The sequence below is a fragment of the Rhinoderma darwinii genome, chromosome 1, assembly GCF_050947455.1.
Source record: "Rhinoderma darwinii isolate aRhiDar2 chromosome 1, aRhiDar2.hap1, whole genome shotgun sequence".
In the NCBI taxonomy this organism is placed as follows: Eukaryota; Metazoa; Chordata; class Amphibia; order Anura; family Rhinodermatidae; genus Rhinoderma; species Rhinoderma darwinii.
In genome coordinates this window covers 635,754,033-635,777,434 of record NC_134687.1, presented here as the reverse complement: position 1 = coordinate 635,777,434, position 23,402 = coordinate 635,754,033, and the positions used below count along the sequence as shown (strand labels likewise).

Genomic DNA, 23,402 nt, shown 5'->3' with positions numbered 1-23,402 from the left:
CGGCAAAATAGCACTGCACTAATCGGCAGCCCCTTCTCTCTATCAGTGCAGGATAGAGAGAAGGGACAGCCTTTTCTGTAATAAAAGTTAAAGAATTTCATACTTACCGGCCGTTGTCTTGGTGACGCGTCCCTCTCTTCACATCCAGCCCGACATCCCTGGATGACGCGGCAGTCCATGTGACCGCTGCAGCCTGTGATTGATCTGTGATTGGCTGCAGTGGTCACATGGCCTGAAACGTCATCCAGGACGTCGGGCCGGATGTCGAGAGGGACGCGTCACCAAGGCAACGGGCGGGAGACCGGACTGGAGGAAGCAGGAAGTTGTCGGTAAGTATGAACGTCTTTTATTTTTTACAGGTTTATACTGATCGGTAGTCACTGTCCAGGGTGCTGAAAGAGTTACTGCCGATCAGTTAACTCTTTCAGCTCCCTGGACAGTGACTATTTACTGACGTCGCTTAGCAACGCTGCCGTAATGACGGGTGCACACATGTAGCCACCCATAATTACGAGAGCTCCATAGACTTCTATGGACTGTCCGTGCCGTTATTACGGCCTGAAATAGGACATGTTCTATCTTTTTCAACGGCACGGGCACCTTCCCGTGAGAAAACGGGAAGGCACCCGTCGCCAATAGAAGTCTATGAGCCCGTTATTACGGATCGTGATTACGACCCGTAATAACGGGCGTTTTTACGGTCGTGTGCATGAGGCCTTACTCTGTCTGTGGTAGTTACAGCAGAGGAAGCGTAATCTCGTTGTAACCTGTCATTTAGGCCGGATTTACACGAGCGTGTGTGTTTTGCGCACGCAAAAAACGCGGTGTTTTACGTGCGCAAAAGGCACTTAACAGCTGCGTGTGTCATCAGTGTATGATGCGCGGCTGCGTGGTTTTCGCGCAGCCGCCATCATTATGACACTCTGTTTGGATGTTTGTAAACAGAAAAGCACGTGGTGCTTTTCTGTTTACATTCAGAGTTTGACAGCTGTTGCGCTAATCACGCAGTTCGCACGGAAGTACTTCCCTGTGACATGCGTGATTTTAACGCACCCATTGACTTCAGAGGGTGCGTGATGCGCGAGCAACGCCGAAATATAGATCATGTCGTGAGTTTTACGCAACGCACTCGCGCTGCGCAAAAATCACGGACTGTCTGCACTGCCCCATAGACTTACATAGGTGCGTACGACACGCGTGAAAAGCACACGCGTCGCACGGACGTATATCACGCTCGTGTAAATGAGGCCTTACAGCGAGATTTCGCGAGATCACGCTTCCTCTGCTGTAACTTCCACAGACAGAGTAACGAAGTGCAGGGATTGTGAATAGACATCCCGTGGAATGTCTATTCACTGTCTAGACACTTCTGTATCGTTAATGTGTTAGTAGAAGACCTTATTCAGAAGAACGGGATATACGTCCGTGCAACGCGCGTGATTCGCACAGACCTATATTAGTCTATGGGGCCGTGCAGACATGTGCGTGATTCTTGCGCAGCGTTGGTCCGCTGCGTAAAAGTCACGACATGTCCGTTCTTTGAGCGTTTTTTGCGCAACACGCACCCATTGAAGTCAATGGGTGCGTGAAAACCACGCATGCCGCACGGAAGCACTTCCGTGCGCACTGCGTGATTCGCGCAACAGCTGTGAAAAGGAAGAATGAAAACACGTGCTTTTCTGTTTACAAACATCAAAACAGAGTGTCATAATGATGGCGGCTGCGCGAATACCACACAGCCGCGCATCATATGATGCTGCCACACGGAGCTGTCAAGTGCCTTTTGTGCAGGCAAAACGCCGCGTTTTTTGCGTGCGCAAAAATGGCACGCTCGTGTGAATCCAGCCTCAGACAGCACATAAGGATCTAGCAGGATCCCTATGCGCTGAATGAATGAATAGAAGTGTATGAGGCTGATTGGTCAGCGTCATACACTCCTCTGTACAACGCCCACTTGGTCTAAAGTAAAAACACGCCCACTCATTAGCATAAAGCTAAAAACGCTAATAAAGTGGTGAAAATAGATCGTTTTATTAAATAAAAACCACTGCTGTTATCTACATCACAGCGCCCATCTCCTTATGTAGGAGATAGGACACTTATAATCTGGTGAATTTAACTCTTTGTCAACTAAAGCATTTTCTGGGAACCTGCATGCACATTTAATATCTATTACATGAAGTAAGAATACATTTATAATAAAACTTTCCTAATATACCAGAGATTATTATACCAGATAGGTGATGATTATACCAGAGATTATTATACCAGAGGTGATTATTATACCAGAGGTGATTATTATACCAGAGATTATTATATCAGAGATTATTATTATACCAGAGATTATTATACCAGAGGTGATTATTATACCAGAGGTGATTATTATACCAGAGATTATTATATCAGAGATTATTATTATACCAGAGATTATTATACCAGAGGTGATTATTATACCAGAGGTGATTATTATACCAGAGATTATTATATCAGATTATTATATCAGAGGTGATTATTATACCAGAGATTATTATACCAGAGATTATTATACCAGAGATTATTATACCAGAGGTGATTATTATATCAGAGGTGATTATTATATCAGAGATTATTATATCAGAGATTATTATTATACCAGAGATTATTATACCAGAGATTATTATACCAGATAGGTGATTATTATTATACCAGAGATTATTATACCAGAGATTATTATACCAGAGATTATTATACCAGAGGTGATTATTATATCAGAGGTGATTATTATATCAGAGATTATTATATCAGAGATTATTATTATACCAGAGATTATTATACCAGAGATTATTATACCAGATAGGTGATTATTATTATACCAGAGATTATTATATCAGAGGTGATTATTATACCAGAGATTATTATTATACCAGAGATTATTATATCAGAGATTATTATATCAGAGATTATTATACCAGAGGTGATTATTATATCAGAGGTGATTATTATACCAGAGGTGTCTCTGGGTAATTCCTCTGCTGAGCTCCGGTACAGTCTCATGTGCACCTGTGAATCCTCCAGGTAAATTATGCTAATGTTGCGTCTCTAGTTCCCTTCCTTATATATAATATACTCCGTGCCCCTCAGTGGTTTTTGGCCTTGTGGCTGCGCGCGCCAGTGTCCGTGACGGCCTCCCGGAGGTTGTGGCTGCGCGCGCTGGAGCTGCGTTTCCGGCCGGGTGTACTAGACGTTGCGCTTTGCGTCACTTCCGGCAGGGCTGATAATGAAGCTGAGGAGGCGCCGGGACTGTTTCCCCCTGAGCCCCCTCCGGTTATAGGCGCGGCCACTCCGTATCCCCGCGGCCACGTGGGACAAGGTATTTACGTTGTTCTCCTATTTCTGGGAACTTCCGGGTGTCTGTCACCCGCTCTAGTCAGACTCCTGGCAGGAGAAGACGCGAGTCCAGACCCAGATAATCACACACGGACACCCGCCTCTGCCGGATCACGTGGCTTCTGATATTTGGTTGTTTATTGCATCAGGAACAATATCCTTCATTTGCAAGAGTCGAAAAGAAGTCTCATATCAAAACGCTGTGTGAACTGCGTTCAACTTCGCTGACTACTCATCCAGTATTTAAAGGACCGCGCCTATCCAGAGGTCAAGGGTCATTTAGAGGGCGTCTGTCACCAGAATGTCCCAGGATATTGTAGAGGAGACGAACCTGTTTCTAGCGTTTATTTTCATTTTCTGCTTCCTGCCTTCTTTGTAGAGAAATACGTTTTATGTTTATGCTAATGAGCATTTAGGTGCAATGCGGGCGCTGCCGTTCCACGTAAATGCTCTTCCTTCGCTCCCCAGTACAACCCCCCTCCCTTCTTACAGCGATTGTCAGGGGCCAGGTAGCGTAATCTGCACGTTCATGCCTGGCCCGATCCTCTCTGTAACGCACGCGCGTCCATACTCTTCACTCAGCGCATGGGCAGTACGATATATTCTGCCCATGCGCCTAATAAGGAGCAGGGACGCTGCATACGCGCGGTCCTGCCGATTAGAACGTCGAGCAGAAAGACCTCCTGGATAGGAAAACTGATTTAGGCCTCATGCACACGTCCGTAACCATGTGCACGGCCGTGATTTTCGGGTTGGTCGGCTGCGGAGTGTCACCCGCGAGCCGCCCGCAAATCGCAGGCCGTGCACTTGGCCGCGTCCATTATTTTCTATGAACACGGCCGTAATAAGACCTGTCCGGGCTCCTGGGCCAAGCACGGACCTTGAAAACCACGGTCGTGCGCATGGGCCCATAGAAATGAATCGGGCTGCAATTCCCCCGTGGATTTTTGGGGGAATTGCGGCCACAAAAGCAGGTCCGTGTGCATGGGGCCTTACCGTAGAAAAGGTCCCATAACAACATGGAGGCAGCTATAGCGTCTGTTCCAGTAGCAACAGCTTTGAGGGTCCGGTTCAGCCATCGGGGGGAGGACATTATGGAAGAGTCTTTAGGATTCAAAGCTGGAGGAGTTTCCTCACACAAATAAGGAGGGAATCGGTCTCGCCTTTCTAGAGAAATTAACAACAGTCAAGCATTTACGTTGTTCTGAGCGACTGCACAGTGTAGGAGGATTAGATACAGGGCTCAGCAGACAGTAGATCACGAACATAAATGACCTGCTCCTGCCGCTGCTCCTATTCCTTGCGTCTTCGCTTCCCTGAACATATGGCCGGATGTCGTCATCTTACTCTCCGGCAGCGGCTTCCAGTCCAAATGAAAATGGCGCCGGATTTCAATCTGCGAACGAGCTTCGTTTTGGTCTGTGTGGGAGCGGCGCATGCATCGTTCCCACACAGACGTCGTACGCTGCAGAAAACGGAACGGCTCCCGTTCGCATTCACTATGGGGTTGTATGTGTCGTATTCCATCTCTGTATTTGTCGTTAATCAACACATACAGAGATGAAAAAAAAATGGCAGCCCCCATAGACAAGTAAAAGTAAGAATACATTAAAAAGTAAAAAATGAGAACACCATGAAATACATTTTTTGTTAATATATTAAAAGCAATATAATAATAAAAAAAATCATGACTCCTTCCCTTTAAAGCGATCAAAGACCCCGTAGCTGGATGCGTCCGCTCTTGTATAACCAAGGCTTATGTTGCAGATGGCTCGTCTACTCAATATTTTGTCCGAGCTCACCCTACCCGAGCGACCTCCACCTCGTGGGCAGAGAAGTGTCCTTGGGGTGCGTGCACGCGGCTTATTTTCGGGACATCTGCCCGTTGATTCCAATGGGAAAAACAGTATACTTTTCCGACGGGCCGTATTTCCACGTTTTTGGAGCTGTTTTTCCATGGACTATAGAAATGGACCAAAAATGGCCGTAAAAAAGCACGAGTTGCGAAAAAAAACGGCTGAAAATCAGAAGCAGTTTTCGGTACTGGTGCCCTCCCTTGTCTGTGTTTCTATGCACGTCCCATAGGACGATGATGAAAGAGAAAACTTGTATTACCTGTAATTTTGCTTTCCTCGAGTCCGTAGGCAGCACAACTATATCCACCCCACCAATACATTGTATATACAGCAATTCGTCTATTTACTAAAACCTGTATGTGGAAGGGGGGGGGGGGTGCGCATACTCTTATACACCAGTTAATTGCTAATTAATTATGCTAATTGCTGCTATTAGTATTCTAGGTGGGCTGGTCCTGAGGGGAAGACGGGACATATCCCGTGTGTGCGGCCATAAGAGAAATTACAGGTAATACAAGAGACGGAAAAGGACCCCCAATAACTCTGTAAAGTCTCCTCTCCAATTTAACCCCTTAGGAAAACGAGTTTCTATTTGCAGAATCCAAATGGCTTCTATATTAAAAAGATGTCTCCTCCCGACTCCGCCGCCGCCTCGGAGGTTTTCACACCGACTCAAAGCCATAAAACCTAAAGAATCAGCGAGTTCATATGTTTAGCAATGAAATGTTTGGCAGCACCAGAGGTATTTGAAGAATTTTTTTATCACGTCGGATATATGCGCCGGTATACGTGTTTTTCTTTTTCTCGTTGAGCACCTATAAAGATCAGATTACAAGAGGTGCGTCCGATCATATAAATGACGTGTCACAATTTATATGAATCTATTTCCTGAAGTTTAGTGTTCGGTAAATCGAATTCCTTCGTTTTCGTACTTTATTTACATACGTTGCACCTGATCGGGAGAAAATGAAGCAATTGAACTTTTTGCTAATGTAGCGATATGGAGAATGGTAACTTTTAGGTTAACCCCTTCCCGCCGCAGCCCTTTTTCAGATTTTCGTTTTTTCCTCCCCACCTTCCAGAAGCCATAACGTCTTTATTTTTCCGTCTATATAGTACTATGAGGGCTTGATTTTTGCGGGACGAGTTGTAGTTTTTCGTAGCACCATTTATTTTTCCGTATAATGTAATAGGAAACGGGAAAAAAATTATTTGTGGGGTAAACAATGGAAAAAAAACAGCGATTCCCCCATGTTTTTTTGCGCGGCGTTTTTACAAAATTCACCGTGCAATTAAAACAACATGTTAACCTAATTCTCTGGGTCAATACGATTACGCCGATACCAAATATATATATATATATATATATATATATATATATATATATATATATATATATATATATATATATATATATATACACACACTACCGTTCAAAAGTTTGGGGTCACCCAGACAATTTTGTGTTTTCCATGAAAACTCACACTTATATTTATCAAATGAGTTTCAAAATGACTAGAAAATATAGTCAGGACATTGACAAGGTTAGAAATAATGATTTTTATTTCAAATAATAATTTTCTCCTTCAAACTTTGCTTTGGTCTTGGAATGTTCCATTTGCAGCAATTCCAGCATTGCAGACCTTTGGCATTCTAGATGTTAATTTGCTGAGGTAATTGGGAGAAATTTCACCCCATGCTTCCAGAAGCCCCTCCCACAAGTTGGATTGGCTTGATGGGCACTTCTTGTGTACCATACGGTCAAGCTGCTCCCACAACAGCTCTATGGTGTTGAGATGTGGTGACTGCGCTGGCCACTCCATTACAGATAGAATACCAGCTGCCTGCTTCTTCCCTAAATAGTTCTTGCATAATTTGGAGGTGTGCTTTGGGTCATTGTCCTGTTGTAGGATGAAATTGGCTCCAATCAAGCACTGTCCACAGGGTATGGCATGGCGTTGCAAAATGGAGTGATAGCCTTCCTTATTCAATATCCCTTTTACCTTGTACAAATCTCCCACTTTACCAGCACCAAAGCAACCCCAGACCATCACATTACCTCCACCATGCTTGACAGATGGCGTCGGGCACTCTTCCAGCATCTTTTCAGTTGTTCTGCGTCTCACAAATGTTCTTCTGTGTGATCCAAACACCTCAAACTTCGATTCGTCTGTCCATAACACTTTTTTCCAATCTTCCTCTGTCCAATGTCTGTGTGCTTTTGCCCATATTAATCGTTTCCTTTTATTAGCCAGTCTCAGATATGGCTTTTTCTTTGCCACTCTGCCCTGAAGGACAGCATCCCGGAGTCGCCTCTTCACTGTAGACGTTGACACTGGCGTTTTGCGGGTGCTATTTAATGAAGCTGCCAGTTGAGGACCTGTGAGGCGTCTATTTCTCAAACTAGAGACTCTAATGTACTTGTCTTGTTGCTCAGTGGTGCAGTGGGGCCCCCCGCTTCTCTTTCTACTCTGGTTAGATCCTGTTTGTGCTGTCCTCTGAAGGGAGTAGTACACACCGTTGTAGGAAATCTTCAGTTTCTTGGCAATTTCTCGCATGGAATAGCCTTCATTTCTAAGAACAAGAATAGACTGTCGAGTTTCACATGAAAGCTCTATTTTTCTAGCAATTTTGAGAGTTTAATCGAACCCACAAATGTAATGCTCCAGATTCTTAACTAGCTCAAAGGAAGGTCAGTTTTATAGCTCCTCTAAACAGCAAAACTGTTTACAGCGGTGCTAACATAATTGCACAAGGGTTTTCAAGTGTTTTCTAATTATCCATTAGCCTTCTAACACAGTTAGCAAACATAATGTACCATTAGAACACTAGAGTGATGGTTGCTGGAAATGGGCCTCTATACACCTATGTAGATATTGCATTAAAAACCAGACGTTTGCAGCTAGAATAGTCATTTAGCACATTAACAATGTATAGAGCAGACATGGGCAAACTACGGCCCGCGGGCCACATACGGCCCGTTAGGCTTTTTAATCCGGCCCGCCGAACTTGTCCAAATAATAGTAAAAACCTCCTTTTTTTTCCCCTTTCCCTGCAATGCCCACGTTTTCCCAATAGATGGCGCACTCAAAACACATTGACCGTTGTTAACCCCTTAACGCCGAAGGACGGATATATCCGTCCTCAGCAGCTGCTAGTTCGCGCAGGAGGACGGATATATCCGTCCTGTGATCGCGCGGGTACTGACAGTTTACCCACGCGATCAGCGGCAGGAGCACGGCTGTTATACACAGCCTGGCTCCTGCTGCAACTGCCGGAATCAAAGCACGCGCCGATTCCGGCAGTTTAACCCATTAAATGCCGCTGTCAACAGTGACAGCGGCATTTAATGTGTTTGACAGAGGGGGGAACTCCCTCTGTCTCCCGATCGGCGCCCCCGCAAACAAATCGCGGGTCGCCGTCGGGTTTCCATGACAGCCGGGGGTCTAACAAAGACCCCCAGGTCTGTCTTCAGCATCTGCCTGTTAGGCGATGCCAGAGGCATGACCTAACAGGTTGCCTGTCAGTTTTACACTGACAGGCAATAATGCTTTGGTATACGAAGTATACCAAAGCATTATATATGCGATCGGCATATCGCATAGTGAAGTCCCCTGGTGGGACTAAAAAAAAAAAGTAAAACCGTTAAATAAAGTTTGTGAAAAAAAAAATAAAAAAAATTACAGTCAAAGTCAAATAAAACTACTTTTTTGCCCCAAAAAGTGGTTTTATTTAATAAAACGGTCAAAACAAATCACACATACACATATATGGTATCCCCGCGATCGTAACAACTTGACCAATAAAATGAACACATTAATTAAACCGCCGGATGAACGGCGTCCAAAGAAAACGCAAAAAACAACGGCAAAATTCTCTCTTTTCTCCCATTCCCCCCATAAAAAATAAAATAAAAGTTAATCTATAAGTCCTATGTACCCCAAAATAGTACTAATGAAAACTACACATTGTCCCGCAAAAATCAAGCCCACATACGGCCACATCGACGGAAAAATAAAAAAATTACGCCTCTTGGAACGCGGCGATGCAAAAACAAGTAATTTTTTTCTAAAAGGGTTTTTATTGTGCAAACGTAGAAAAAACATATAAAACCTTTACACATTTGGTATCCCCGTAATCGTGCCGACCCATAGAATAAAGTTAACATGTTATTTACGCTGCATAGTAAACGGCGTAAATTTATAACGTGAAAATCAATGCTGGAATAGCTGCTTATTTTCAATTCTCTCCTAAAATAAAGTTAATAAAAGTTAATCAATATATTGTAAGCATCTAAAAATGGTACAATTACAAAATACAACTCGTCCCGGAAAAAACAAGCCCTTATACGGCGATGTCGACGGAATAAAAAAAGAGTTCCGACTCTTGGAATGCGACCGTGGAAAAACAAAAAATAATCCTTGGTCATTAACGTGCAAAATGGCCCGGTCAGTAAGGGGTTAATGTGGCGCGTATTTCTCTTTATTTCACTTTAATTTTCACTTCGTTTCACGTCACCATTAAGCCCTTCGGTTTTCAAAGAGTACAATATCAGCCGTCACTTTGCCACGAAGCATGCAAACTATGCTAGCAAGCAGTCAACACAAGAACGGGCGGCTACTGCTCAGAGGTTGGCAGCTAATTTACAGAGTCAACAGAACTTTTTTCTTGATAAATCACAGTGCGTATGTTATTTTAATCTATTTACATTTCCTTCTCCCAGTATCTGCGAAATAGTATGTAAATGCCATATCTTGCATATTCCTTGAGACAAATTTATTAACTGATAAGGGCTATTTTTCACATTTGAAAGACAGTTAATAAATTGGGTTGTAGTGTTCTTACTGTGCTATGAGGTTTGCACACACTACATTTAATGCTTTAGTATATCCGGCCCAAACACTCCCTCCAAATGCTCCTGGCCCGGCCCCTCTGTCAAATTTTAGAACCCATTGTGGCCCGCGAGTCAAAAAGTTTGCCCACCCCTGGTATAGAGTGTATTTCTGATTAATTTAATGTTATCTTCTTTGAAAAAAACTGTGCTTTTCTTGCAAAAATAAGGAAATTTCTAAGTGACCCTAAACTTTTGAACGGTAGTGTATATATATATATATAGTTTTTTCTGTATTTTACTACTTTTACAAGTAAAAAGTGTAAAAAAGAAAATTTATTTTGTGTCGTCAAATTCCGAGAGCCATAACTTTTTTTATTTTTCCGTCGATTAAGTGGTATGAGGGCTTATTTTTTTTATTTTAAGCTGTAGTTTTTAATGATACCATTTTGGTGTACATGCGACGGTTTGATCACTTCATTTAATTTTTTTGTGGGCGATGAGGTGACCAAAAAATAGAGATTCTGACGTTTACAAATATTTTTTTTTTACGGCTTTCACCGTGCGGGTTAAATAATGATATATTGTAAGGGTATGTTCACACGCAAACTCAAAAACGTCTGAAAATACAGAGCTGTTTTCAAGGGAAAACAGCTCCTGATTTCCAGTCGTTTTTTGAGCAACTCGCGTTTTTTGGAGCCGTTTTCAGTAGAGTCTATGGAAAAACGTCTCCAAAAAGTGACCTGCACTTCTTTTGACGAGCCGTTATTTTACGCGCCGTCTTTTGACAGCAACGCGTAAAATAAAGGCACGTGGGAACAGAACATGGTAAAACCCATTGCAAGCAATGGGCAGATGTTTGCAGGCGTAATGAAGCCGTTTTTTCAGGCGTAATTCGAGGCGTAAAACGCCTGAATTACGTCTGAAAATAGGTCATGTGAACATACCCTGGTAGTTCAGACTTTTACGGACGTGGCGATACCAATTATGTTTTTGTTTTACTATGCTCTAGGGGAGCTTTTTGAACTTTTAATATTTTTTTACACAATAAAAAAAACTTTATTAAACAAATTTTTACTTTTTTTTTTATTAGTCCCCCTAGGGGACTTCAGCCAGCGATCGTTAGATCGCTTGCACGATATACTGCAATACTAATGTATTGCAGTACAGTGTGATTCTGACCTGGTTCTATTAAGCCCTGTGCAGGGCTTAATAGGTGCACCAAGATGGCGGACCTGGGGGACTTCATTGCAATGCGGGGGGCGCGATGAGCTGTTAGAGGGGGTCGCCACCCCTCTTTCTAACGATTGAAATGCTGCGGTCACTATTGACCGCAGCATTTAACGAGTTAAACGAGTTATCACAGCCGACACCGGCGTCGTATGGAGCGGGTTCACTCCGAAGGCATCGGCCGAAACGCGCGTCGGGTCTGGCGTCTCCTGTATGTGGGATCATTCATGAATCTGGGTATGTGCCTTACTACTCTCTATTGCTGTTATATACTCTGGAGGGTTGTTAGCATTTTCCTATTACAAGACCTAGGCTCCTGTTGTACTGGTTACTGTTGCATGTCCTGCTTTGCATCCATGTATTTTTCAAAGTGCTGTACAGCTTTAACCCCTTAATGACCAGCCTATTTTAGACCTTAATGACCAAGCAATTTTTTACGTTTTTCCATCGTCGCATTCCAAGAGCTATAACTTTTTTATTTTTGTGTCGACATAGCTGTATAAGGTCTTGTTTTTTGCGGGACAAGTTGTATTTTTTAATAGCACCATTTTTAGGTACATATTATTTATTAATTAACTTTTATTAACTTTTTTTGGGGGGGGGGGGGAATAGAAAAAAATCTTAAATTTCGCCACTCTTTTTTGCGTCCTAAATCTACGCCGTTTACCGTGCGATATAAATAACACAATAACTTTATTCAGCGGGTTGTTACAATTGCAACGATACCAAATTTGTATAGTTTTTATATGTTTTACTACTTTTACACAGTAAAAACGCTTTTCTTTCTAAATGATTTGTTTTTGTGTCTCCATATTTGAAGAGCCGTAACGTTTTTATTTTTTTGCCGATGCGGTTGTATGAGGGCTTTTTTTTTGCGGGAAGACTTGTAGTTTTTATTGGTACCATTTTTGAGTAGATGCGACTTTTTGATCACTTTTTATCACATTTTCTTAAAGTCAGGATTCACAGAAAACAGCAATTTTTCCATAGTTTTTTATTATTTTTTTTACGGCGTTCACCGTGCGGGTTAAATAATGTAATAGATTTATAGTCGGGGTCGTTACGGACGCGGCGATACCAAATATGTGTAACTTTTTATCTTTATTTTGTTTTTTTAATAGTAAAGCATTTTGTAAGGGGAAAAGCTGGGTTTTTCATTTTTTTTCACATTTTTTTTAAATTAACTTGATTAAACTTTTTTTTCACTTTTTTACTAGTCCCATTAGGGGACTATAATATGCGATTCTGCGATCGCATTTATAATACACTGCAATACTTTTGTATTGCAGTGTATTACTGCCTGTCCGTTTAACGCGGACAGGCATCTGCTAGGTCATGCCTCCGGCATGATCTAGCAGGCATTCACTCCAGGCAGACCTGGGGGCCTTTATTAGACCCCCGGCTGCCATTAGAGACACAGACACTCGGCGATCGTATCGCCGGGTGTCGGTGGGAGAGAGAGGGAGCTCCCTCCATCTCTCCAAAACCACTCAGATGAGGGGTTAAACGTGTGAGATCGATACTAATATCGATCTCACACGGCAGAGCAGGGACGCTCCCAGCCCTCAGCTACCTCTAGCAGCTGAGAGCAGGGAGATTTGACAGCTCCCTGCTCTGTTTACTTATTCCGATGCCGCGACGTAAAAAGTCTATGGCATCGGAATAAGGCCCGTTAGTGACCGACGTAGAAACACGATGGGCCGGTCACTAACGGGTTAACAACACATTATTTCTAGCACATCGCACTTTACTCCATACTTTCTTGCTGTTGGCATACCAGGCACAACCAGTATACTCAATGCTGCCATCTCATCTCCTTGTATCTTATCATTCATACCCTACACATATTACTCTTTGTCCTGCATTCGGTTGACACCATTTTTTAACATTGTATGACTCAAAATTGTAAATCTTGTTTGTATCTGTCTGTCAATAAAATGAATTTCTATTTATTTGCTACATTTGTATCAGCTTTTTGACTATTCTCTCTATAGGTTTCTTGTATATGTTCTTAGTCAAAAACACCAAGTCACACTTGGTTTATATATTTGAAGTTATCTGTATCTTTAATGGTGTGAAATTGAGATGTAATTTACTTTATTACTTTACACACTATACCAGATTGTTTCTTGAGATAGCCCATTAGCGCTTCATGTGTACAAATTGGTTGTGTATGTACTATCTACAGGGGTCACGGTGTGTGGGACACAGTGTATGGTGCTATTATAATTAGAGGTGCAGTGTATGGTGCTATTATAATTAGGGGCGTAGTGTGCGATATAATGAGAACTTTATCTTTGTTTATTGGTGTATAAAGGTTTGAAAAGTGAGACGCTGAAGACATCCGAGCGGCAAACTGCAGAACTGGGCTGTGACCGGGAGAAGTCAGAGGTCTGGACCGGATGGAGAAAAAGAACTAGAATCTGAGACGTCACCGGTGAGTCACTTAATGTAAATGTTTATTCTGCCTCTAATCAGTACTGTAGTCACTGTATGATCTGCAGCAAGATGATGGGTGGTATGATTATTATAGGATTTTTTTTTTGTGAAACAGCAACTCCCAGCATATCCTTACCATTTTTCGGGCCATGCTGGGAGCTGGAAACAATTTATTGCAAACCTATATGGCAGGGGTTGCACTAAATCGAGCTGTATTAGTGCTAGTGCTGTATATATGTATGAGCTTTGTTCTGGTGCTGTATATATGTAATGAGTTTGGTTCTGGTGTTATATATATGTATGAGCTTTGTTCTGATGCTGTATATATGTATGAGCTTTGTTCTGGTGCTGTGTATATATGTATGAGCTTTGTTCTGGTGCTGTGTATATATGTATGAGCTTTGTTCTGGTGCTGTATATATGTATGGGCTTTGTTCTGGTGCTGTGTATATATGTATGAGCTTTGTTCTGGTGCTGTATATATGTATGAGCTTTGTTCTGGTGCTGTATATATGTATGAGCTTTGTTCTGGTGCTGTATATATGTATGAGCTTTGTTCTGGTGCTGTATATATGTATGAGCTTTGTTCTGGTGCTGTATATATGTATGAGCTTTGTTCTGGTGCTGTATATATGTATGAGCTTTGTTCTGGTACTGTATATATGTATGAGCTTTGTTCTGGTGCTGTGTATATATGTATGAGCTTTGTACTGGTGCTGTATATATGTATGAGCTTTGTACTGGTGCTGTATATATGTATGAGCTTAGTTCTGATGCTGTATATATGTAATGAGCTTGGTTCTGGAGCTGAATATATGTAATGAGCTTGGTTCTGGTGCTGTATATATGTATGAGCTTTGTTCTGATGCTGTATATATGTATGGGCTTTGTTCTGGTGCTGTGTATATATGTATGAGCTTTGTTCTGGTGCTGTATATATGTATGAGCTTTGTTCTGGTGCTGTTTTCTTGTACTGAGCTTTGTTCTGATGCTGTATATATGTATGAGCTTTGTTCTGATGCTGTATATATGTATGAGCTTTGTTCTGGTGCTGTGTATATGTATGAGCTTTGTTCTGATGCTGTATATATGTAAGCTTTGTTCTGGTGCTGTGTATATATGTATGAGCTTTGTTCTGGTGCTGTATTCATGTACTGAGCTTTGTTCTGGTGCTGTATATATGTACTGAGCTTTGTTCTGGTGCTGTATATATGTATGAGCTTTGTTCTGGTGCTGTATATATGTATGAGCTTTGTTCTGGTGCTGTATATATGTATGAGCTTTGTTCTGGTGCTGTATATATGTATGAGCTTTGGTCTGGTACTGTATATATGTATGAGCTTTGTTCTGGTGCTGTGTATATATGTATGAGCTTTGTACTGGTGCTGTATATATGTATGAGCTTTGTACTGGTGCTGTATATATGTATGAGCTTAGTTCTGATGCTGTATATATGTAATGAGCTTGGTTCTGGAGCTGAATATATGTAATGAGCTTGGTTCTGGTGCTGTATATATGTATGAGCTTTGTTCTGATGCTGTATATATGTATGGGCTTTGTTCTGGTGCTGTGTATATATGTATGAGCTTTGTTCTGGTGCTGTATATATGTATGAGCTTTGTTCTGGTGCTGTTTTCTTGTACTGAGCTTTGTTCTGATGCTGTATATATGTATGAGCTTTGTTCTGATGCTGTATATATGTATGAGCTTTGTTCTGGTGCTGTGTATATGTATGAGCTTTGTTCTGATGCTGTATATATGTATGAGCTTTGTTCTGGTGCTGTGTATATATGTATGAGCTTTGTTCTGGTGCTGTATTCATGTACTGAGCTTTGTTCTGGTGCTGTATATATGTACTGAGCTTTGTTCTGGTGCTGTATATATGTATGAGCTTTGTTCTGGTACTGTATATATGTATGAGCTTTGTTCTGGTGCTGTATATATGTATGAGCTTTGTTCTGGTGCTGTATATGCGTACTGAGCTTTGTTCTGGTGCTGTATATATGTATGAGCTGTGTTCTGGTGCTGTGTATATGTAATGATCTTGTTCTGGTGCTGTATATATGTAACGAGCTTTGTTCTGGTGCTGTGTATATGTAATGAACTTGTTCTGGTGCTGTATATATGTAACAAGCTTGGTTCTGGTGCTGTGTATATATGTAATGCGCTTGGTTCTGGTGCTGTGTATATATGTAATGCGCTTTGTTCTGGTGCTGTGTATATATGTAATGAGCTTTGTTCTGGTGCTGTGTATATATGTAATGAGCTTGGTTCTGGTGCTGTGTATATATGTAATGCGCTTGGTTCTGGTGCTGTGTATATATGTAATGAGCTTGGTTCTGGTGCTGTGTATATACGTAATGAGCTTGGTTCTGGTGCTGTGTATATATGTAATGAGCTTGGTTCTGGTGCTGTGTATATATGTAATGAGCTTGGTTCTGGTGCTGTGTATATATGTAATGAGCTTTGTTCTGGTGCTGTGTATATATGTAATGAGCTTTGTTCTGGTGCTGTGTATATGTGTAATGAGCTTGGTTCTGGTGCTGTGTATATATGTAATGAGCTTGGTTCTGGTGCTGTGTATATATGTAATGAGCTTGGTTCTGGTGCTGTGTATATGTGTAATGAGCTTGGTTCTGGTGCTGTGTATATATGTAATCCGCTTTGTTCTGGTGCTGTGTATATATGTAATGATCTTGTTCTGGTGTTGTATATATGTACTGAGCTTGGTTCTGGTGCTGTGTATATATGTAATCCGCTTTGTTCTGGCGCTGTATATATGTAATGAGCTTGGTTCCTGTGCTGTATATATGTAATGTGCTTGGTTCTTCTGTAGTATATAGAACTACATTGCTTGTAAAATGTACAAATGTTTTTATGCTCGAGTTACATAAAAAAAATGTGGAAAAGAAATGACACGTCATTGATTGGTGGAGAAAACAAACATGGCGAGGGGGAAGGAGATGTCGGGAAAGAGGTTGGGGGGCGCCAAACTGAATCTTTGCCCCGGGTGCTGGAGAACCTAGCTATGCCTCTGCATATTGTCTATATAAACTGCTGTAATTAATAATGTCCGTTCTGAATAGGAATTGTGATCTCTGTGTCCACACAATAACCCTAATAAGAAGCAGCGTGTACGCGAGCGCCTACTGGAGACTGAGGCGTTTTCTACACCGCCGTAACCGCACCTATTTCCACCACATTTGAAAAAACCCTTTTGGGATAACCATAGTTTACTGGTGGAATTAGATGAAAAAAGACGAGGTGGAATAATGTCTCCCGAGCTCTTACCTCTTCCGGCTGCGGATTTACAATTTTATCATGCAAAGATTTAAAATCCCGTTCTATACGAAACTGAAAATCATTAAAAATGGGATATCAGAGGACATTACAGGGAGGGGTATAAGAGGAGAGGACTACAACTCCCAGCATGTCCAGACTGTTATTATGCAGAGGCGTAGCTAGGTTCTCCAGCACCCGGGGCAAAGATTCAGTTTGGCGCCCCCCCCCCCCCCCCCTCAACCTCTTTCCCGACCTCTCCTTCCCCCTCGCCAGGTTTGATTTCTCTACCAATCAATGGGATGTAATTATTTTTTTCACCTTTTTTTTTTTTTTTATGTAACTCGAGCATAAAACCATTTGTGCATTTTACAAGCAATATAGTTCTATAAGGGAGTTGGGGAATGTTCACACGCGGAGTCAAAAACGTCTGAAAATACGGAGCTTCGTTCAAGGGAAAACAGCTCCTGATTTTCAGACGAATTTTAAGCCACTCGCGATTCTTACGGCCGTTTGTGGAGCTTTTTTTTGATAGTCCATGAAAAACGGCTCCAAAAACGTCCCAAGAAGTGACCTGCACTTCTTTTTCGCGGCCATTTTTTTTTACACGTCAAAAACGCAGCGAAAAACGCTCCGTCGGAACAGAACGCTGTTATCCCATTGAAATCAATGGGCAGATGCTTCCAATTTTTCGTACGTTTACGGCCTGAAAAATGGCCGAAAATAGGCCGTGTGAACACACCCTTACTATAACGATAAATTAAAAGAAAATAAACAGGTCAGTGCCGGACTAAAACCGATTGTGTAACTGAGGGTAATGAGAGTATATGGTGACATAATGAACAGCCTCCTCTTGTAGATAGTGCCACACAGCCCCCTGTAGATAGTGCCACACAGCCCCCTGTAGATAGTGCCACACAGCCCCCTGTAGATAGTGCCACACAGCCCCCTGTAGATAGTGCCACACAGCCCCCTGTAGATAGTGCCACACAGCCCCCTGTAGATAGTGCCACACAGCCCCCTGTAGATAGTGCCACACAGCCCCCTGTAGATAGTGCCACACAGCCCCCTGTAGATAGTGCCACACAGCCCCCTGTAGATAGTGCCACACAGCCCCCTGTAGATAGTGCCACACAGCCCCCTGTAGATAGTGCCACACACCTCCTCTTGTAGATAGTGCCACACACCTCCTCTTGTAGATAGTGCCTCACACCTCCTCTTGTAGATAGTGCCACACACCCCACCTTGTAGATAGTGCCACACATCCCACCTTGTAGATAGTGCCACACATCCCACCTTGTAGATAGTGCCACACATCCCACCTTGTAGATAGTGCCACACATCCCACCTTGTAGATAGTGCCACACATCCCACCTTGTAGATAGTGCCACACCCCCTCCTCCCTGTACATAGCGCCGTTGGGTCTCCCTAGTGGAGCCTCTGATGTCACTGTCCATATACGGATAGTGACGTCAGGGAGCGGAATCCTCAGGAAGAGAATCGGCAACGCTTTGGCCGGTGATTCCTCCATACCTCCCAACTTTCAAGTATAAGAAAAAGGGACAACCGATGCGGCACGCATAGCAACACAGTATAATGCCCTCTATCTGCACTCACACAGTATAATATCCTCTAGCTGCCGCCATACATTATAATGCTGCCATAGATGCACCCATACAGTATGATGCCCACAAAGATGCCCCCATGCAGTATAATGCCCAATCAAATGTCCCCTTACAGCATAATGCCGCTATAGCTGCCCCATACAGCATAATCCTCCTAGAACTTCCCAAATAGCTGCCCCATACAGTATAATGCCTCTTAGTTGCCCTAATACAGCTTAATGCCCCCATATTGTATAGTGCCCTATAGCTGCCCCCATACAGTAGAATGCCCCCTATAGCTGCCCTATACAGTATAATGCCCCCATGGCTGCACCCATACAGTATACTGCCGCCTTAGATACCCCTAGTGCCAGTGCCCATGTAGATGGTGCCCACAGTACCCATGTAGATAGCGCCAGTGTCCCCTGTAAATAGTGCCCCTATATGGTGCCAAACCCCTTGAATATAGCCCCACCGTCCCTGTATATAGCGCCATTGGGACCCCCTCTAGGAGTGGGATCCTCAGCCAGAGCATGGGCCTGATATTCCGCTCCTAGATGCTATTGTTCATATATGGACAGTGACGTCTGTGGCTCTTCTGAAGCGGGATCCCTGTTTCCGACGCAAGGGCAGGGGAATCCACTCCCAAGAGTAGCCCCTGACTTAACATTTATGGACAGTGACGACAAGGGCTTTCCCGGGCAAAGCGATCTAAAAAACGCTGTGCCTGGGGAGCTCCTGCTGCTCCTCCGCTCTGCACCAATGCTGAAGCAGGGAGCTTACTTTAAGTTGTACCTGCGCCCGGCCCTCCCCCCTACCGTTTCTCCCAGTTGCACCCCGGGTGCTGGTCGGGTGTTGTCTGTTATCAGCCAGTGGTTAGTATATTATAGAGCAGTGCTGGTCGGGTGTTCTCTCTGTTATCAGCCAGTTGTTAGTATATTATAGATCAGCGCTGGTCGGGTGTTCTCTCTGTTATCAGCCAGTGGTTAGTATATTATAGAGCAGTGCTGGTCGGGTGTTCTCTGTTATCAGCCAGCGGTTAGTATATTATAGAGCAGCGCTGGTCGGGTGTTCTCTGTTATCAGCCAGTGGTTAGTATATTATAGAGCAGCGCTGGTCGGGTGTTCTCTGTTATCAGCCAGTGGTTAGTATATTATAGAGCAGTGCTGGTCGGGTGTTCTCTCTGTTATCAGCCAGTTGTTAGTATATTATAGATCAGCGCTGGTTGGGTGTTCTCTCTGTTATCAGCCAGTGGTTAGTATATTATAGAGCAGCGCTGGTCGGGTGTTCTCTCTGTTATCAGCCAGTGGTTAGTATATTATAGAGCAGTGCTGGTCGGGTGTTCTCTCTGTTATCAGCCAGTAGTTGGTATATTATAGTTCAGTGCTGGTCGGGTGTTTATCAGCCAGTGGTTAGTATATTATAGAGCAGTGCTGGTCGGGTGTGCTCTCTGTTATCTGCCAGTGGTTAGTATATTATAGAGCAGTGCTGGTCGGGTGTTCTCTCTGGTATCAGCCAGTGGTTAGTATATTATAGAGCAGTGCTGGTCGGGTGTTCTCTGTTATCAGCCAGTGGTTAGTATATTATAGAGCAGCGCTGGTCGGGTGTTCTCTGTTATCAGCCACTGGTTAGTATATTATAGAGCAGCGCTGGTCGGGTGTTCTCTCTGGTATCAGCCAGTGGTTCGTATATTATAGAGCAGCGCTGGTCGGGTGTTCTCTCTGGTATCAGCCAGTGGTTAGTATATTATAGAGCAGCGCTCGTCGGGTGTTCTCTCTGTTATCAGCCAGTGTTTAGTTTATTATAGAGCAGTGCTGGTCGGATGTTCTCTGTTATCAGCCAGTGGTTAGTATATTATAGAGCAGTGCTGGTCGGGTGTTCTCTCTGTTATCAGCCAGTGATTAGTATATTATAGAGAAGTGCTGGTCGGGTGTTCTCCGTTATCAGCCAGTGGTTAGTATATTATAGAGCAGCGCTGGTCGGGTGTTCTCTCTGTTATCAGCCAGTGGTTAGTATATTATAGAGCAGCGCTGGTCGGGTGTCTCTGTTATCAGCCAGTGGTTAGTATATTATAGAGCAGCGCTGGTCGGGTGTTCTGTCTGGTATCAGCCAATGGTTAGTATATTATAGAGCAGTGCTGGTCGGATGTTCTCTGTTATCAGCCAGTGGTTAGTATATTATAGAGCAGTGCTGGTCGGGTGTTCTCTGTTATCAGCCAGTGGTTAGTATATTATAGAGCAGCGCTGGTCGGGTGTTCTCTCTGTTATCAGCCAGTGGTTAGTATATTATAGAGCAGCGCTGGTCGGGTGTCTCTGTTATCAGCCAGTGGTTAGTATATTATAGAGCAGCGCTGGTCGGGTGTTCTCTCTGGTATCAGCCAATGGTTAGTATATTATAGAGCAGTGCTGGTCGGATGTTCTCTGTTATCAGCCAGTGGTTAGTATATTATAGAGCAGTGCTGGTTGGGTGTTCTCTGTTATCAGCCAGTGGTTAGTATATTATAGAGCAGCGCTGGTCGGGTGTTCTCTCTGGTATCAGCCAGTGGTTAGTATATTATAGAGCAGCGCTGGTCGGGTGTTCTCTCTGGTATCAGCCAGTGGTTAGTATATTATAGAGCAGCGCTCGTCGGGTGTTCTCTCTGTTATCAGCCAGTGGTTAGTATATTATAGAGCAGCGCTGGTAGGGTGTTCTCTGTTATCAGCCAGTGGTTAGTATATTATAGAGCAACGCTGGTCGGGTGTTCTCTGTTATCAGCCAGTGGTTAGTATATTATAGAGCAGCGCTGGTCGGGTGTTCTCTCTGTTATCAGCCAGTGTTTAGTATATTATAGAGCAGTGCTGGTCGGATGTTCTCTGTTATCAGCCAGTGGTTAGTATATTATAGAGCAGTGCTGGTCGGATGTTCTCTGTTATCAGCCAGTGGTTAGTATATTATAGAGCAGTGCTGGTCGGATGTTCTCTGTTATCAGCCAGTGGTTAGTATATTATAGAGCAGTGCTGGTCGGGTGTTCTCTCTGTTATCAGCCAGTGGTTAGTATATTATAGAGCAGCGCTGGTCGGGTGTTCTCTCTGTTATCAGACAGTGGTTAGTATATTATAGAGCAGTGCTGGTCGGGTGTTCTCTCTGTTATCAGACAGTGGTTAGTATGTTATAGAGCAGCGCTGGTCGGGTGTTCTCTCTGTTATCAGCCAGTGGTGAGGTGACCTGTTACTATGTGGGCTATGAATAATTATCAGATTTTCTTCTTGTTTTTATGGCGTTCTCTGTGGAGAATATATAGATTGTTCTGGAGCATTTTCCCGGGGAGTCTCATTACACGTTTACTACGGGGGGTTTCACTAAAAAATAATGGTCCGGTTACTGGGGGACGTGACGCGGGGTCTGATTATTTGTAGGAGAGGAGAAGCTGTTAGCGGCTTTGTTATATTTCGGCTTTATATGATCGTGGTGGAGAAAACTGTCAGAGGGGAGACAACTGTGACCCCGTATTTCACTCCTATAAACTCGGGGGGAGACGTTGTCCGGGTTTTGGGGCTCCTTTATATATATGTCACCTCAGCTGCTGCAGAACCTCACAGTTCATATCAAACACTGACTGCATAGTGTGCACCACGTCTTGAGATGTCAGCAATGTCTCCCCAGTATCCGCCATGTGTCAGGTTGTCAGGAGTCCGGTCTTCCTTGTCTGCTGGGAAATGCCTTCATTTTACTCTTCTCGTCTGAGAGATCTGCCATAATTATCTGATATATGGGGCTCCCCCGACCCGCCTGGTAGGGCGGGCGTCGGCACTCGGACAACCCGGGCAAGTGCCAGAGCCCACTGGGGGGCTTTACGCCTCCCTCCTGCTTAAATTAACTATAGCCGTCTGTGGTAGATTGCAGAGACGAGTAGATAAAACTAATTTTAAAAAACCTCACCTGACCCGTTCCCACGACGAGCTGAACGGTCCCGTCACTGCCTTCTCACTGGCGCCGCTCGCATCCACAATAACAATGCATTGCGGGGCAGATGACGTAATCCTGTCAGCGTGACAGGATTATGTCATCTGCGGACACCGCTTTGTTATTGTGGATGCGAGCGGCGCCAGTGAGAAGGCAGTGACGGGACCGTTCAGCTCGTCGTGGGAACGGGTCAGGTGAGGTTTTTTAAAATTAGTTTTATTGGAGCAAAGGCACCCAATAGGGGGATCAGGGGGATTAGATTTTATATGGTAGCACAGGCAACGGACTAACTTCTATATGGAGGCACGTACGTACGTACGTACGTACGTACGTACGTACGTACGTACGTACGTACGATACTGTCGGATGGGCCCTGTATCTAAGCCTACCACATGTGTTACTCTTTATTTTTTGTGTTTGTGTTTTTTTTACAGGTTCGGTCGTTGGACTACGTCGGATTCGAGGACTACTTCAATGACGGCTTTTTTTATTTTCATTAAAATGGTAAATGAGGGTTGTGGGGGGGTTTATTTCAATAAAATATTTTTTCTGTCTTTGTATTTTCTTTTATTACTACCGCTTTAGTAATGGCCGCCGGCTGATTGACAGCGTCCATTACTAAGACAGGGCTTAATGTTCGCCAATAAAAAGGCTAACCCTAACCCCCATTATTACCCCGGTACGCACCGCCACCAGGGGTGCCGGGAAGAGCCGGGTACGATCCAGTACCCAACCACCTGTAGCGATGGTCGGTCATTGGGGTGGCCGTAGGCTGGTATTATTAGCTTGGGGAAGCCCAAAAACAGTGGTCCTTTCCACCCTGGTAATGCTTGTCTGCTGCTGCTCTTGTATCTG

General features: G+C 43.5%; 1 protein-coding gene across 1 annotated transcript in view; it reads left to right on the top strand.

Annotated features, from left to right (window-relative positions):
- Nucleotides 1-3,203: 3,203 nt before the first annotated feature.
- Nucleotides 3,204-23,402, top strand: part of LOC142657419 (uncharacterized) — an 80,986-nt gene continuing 60,787 nt past the window's right edge. Inside the window, exons 1-2 of the mRNA XM_075832475.1 lie at nt 3,204-3,349; nt 13,601-13,720. The gene's annotated coding sequence lies outside the window, so the exon portion shown is untranslated. The remainder of the gene's footprint in view (nt 3,350-13,600; nt 13,721-23,402) is intronic.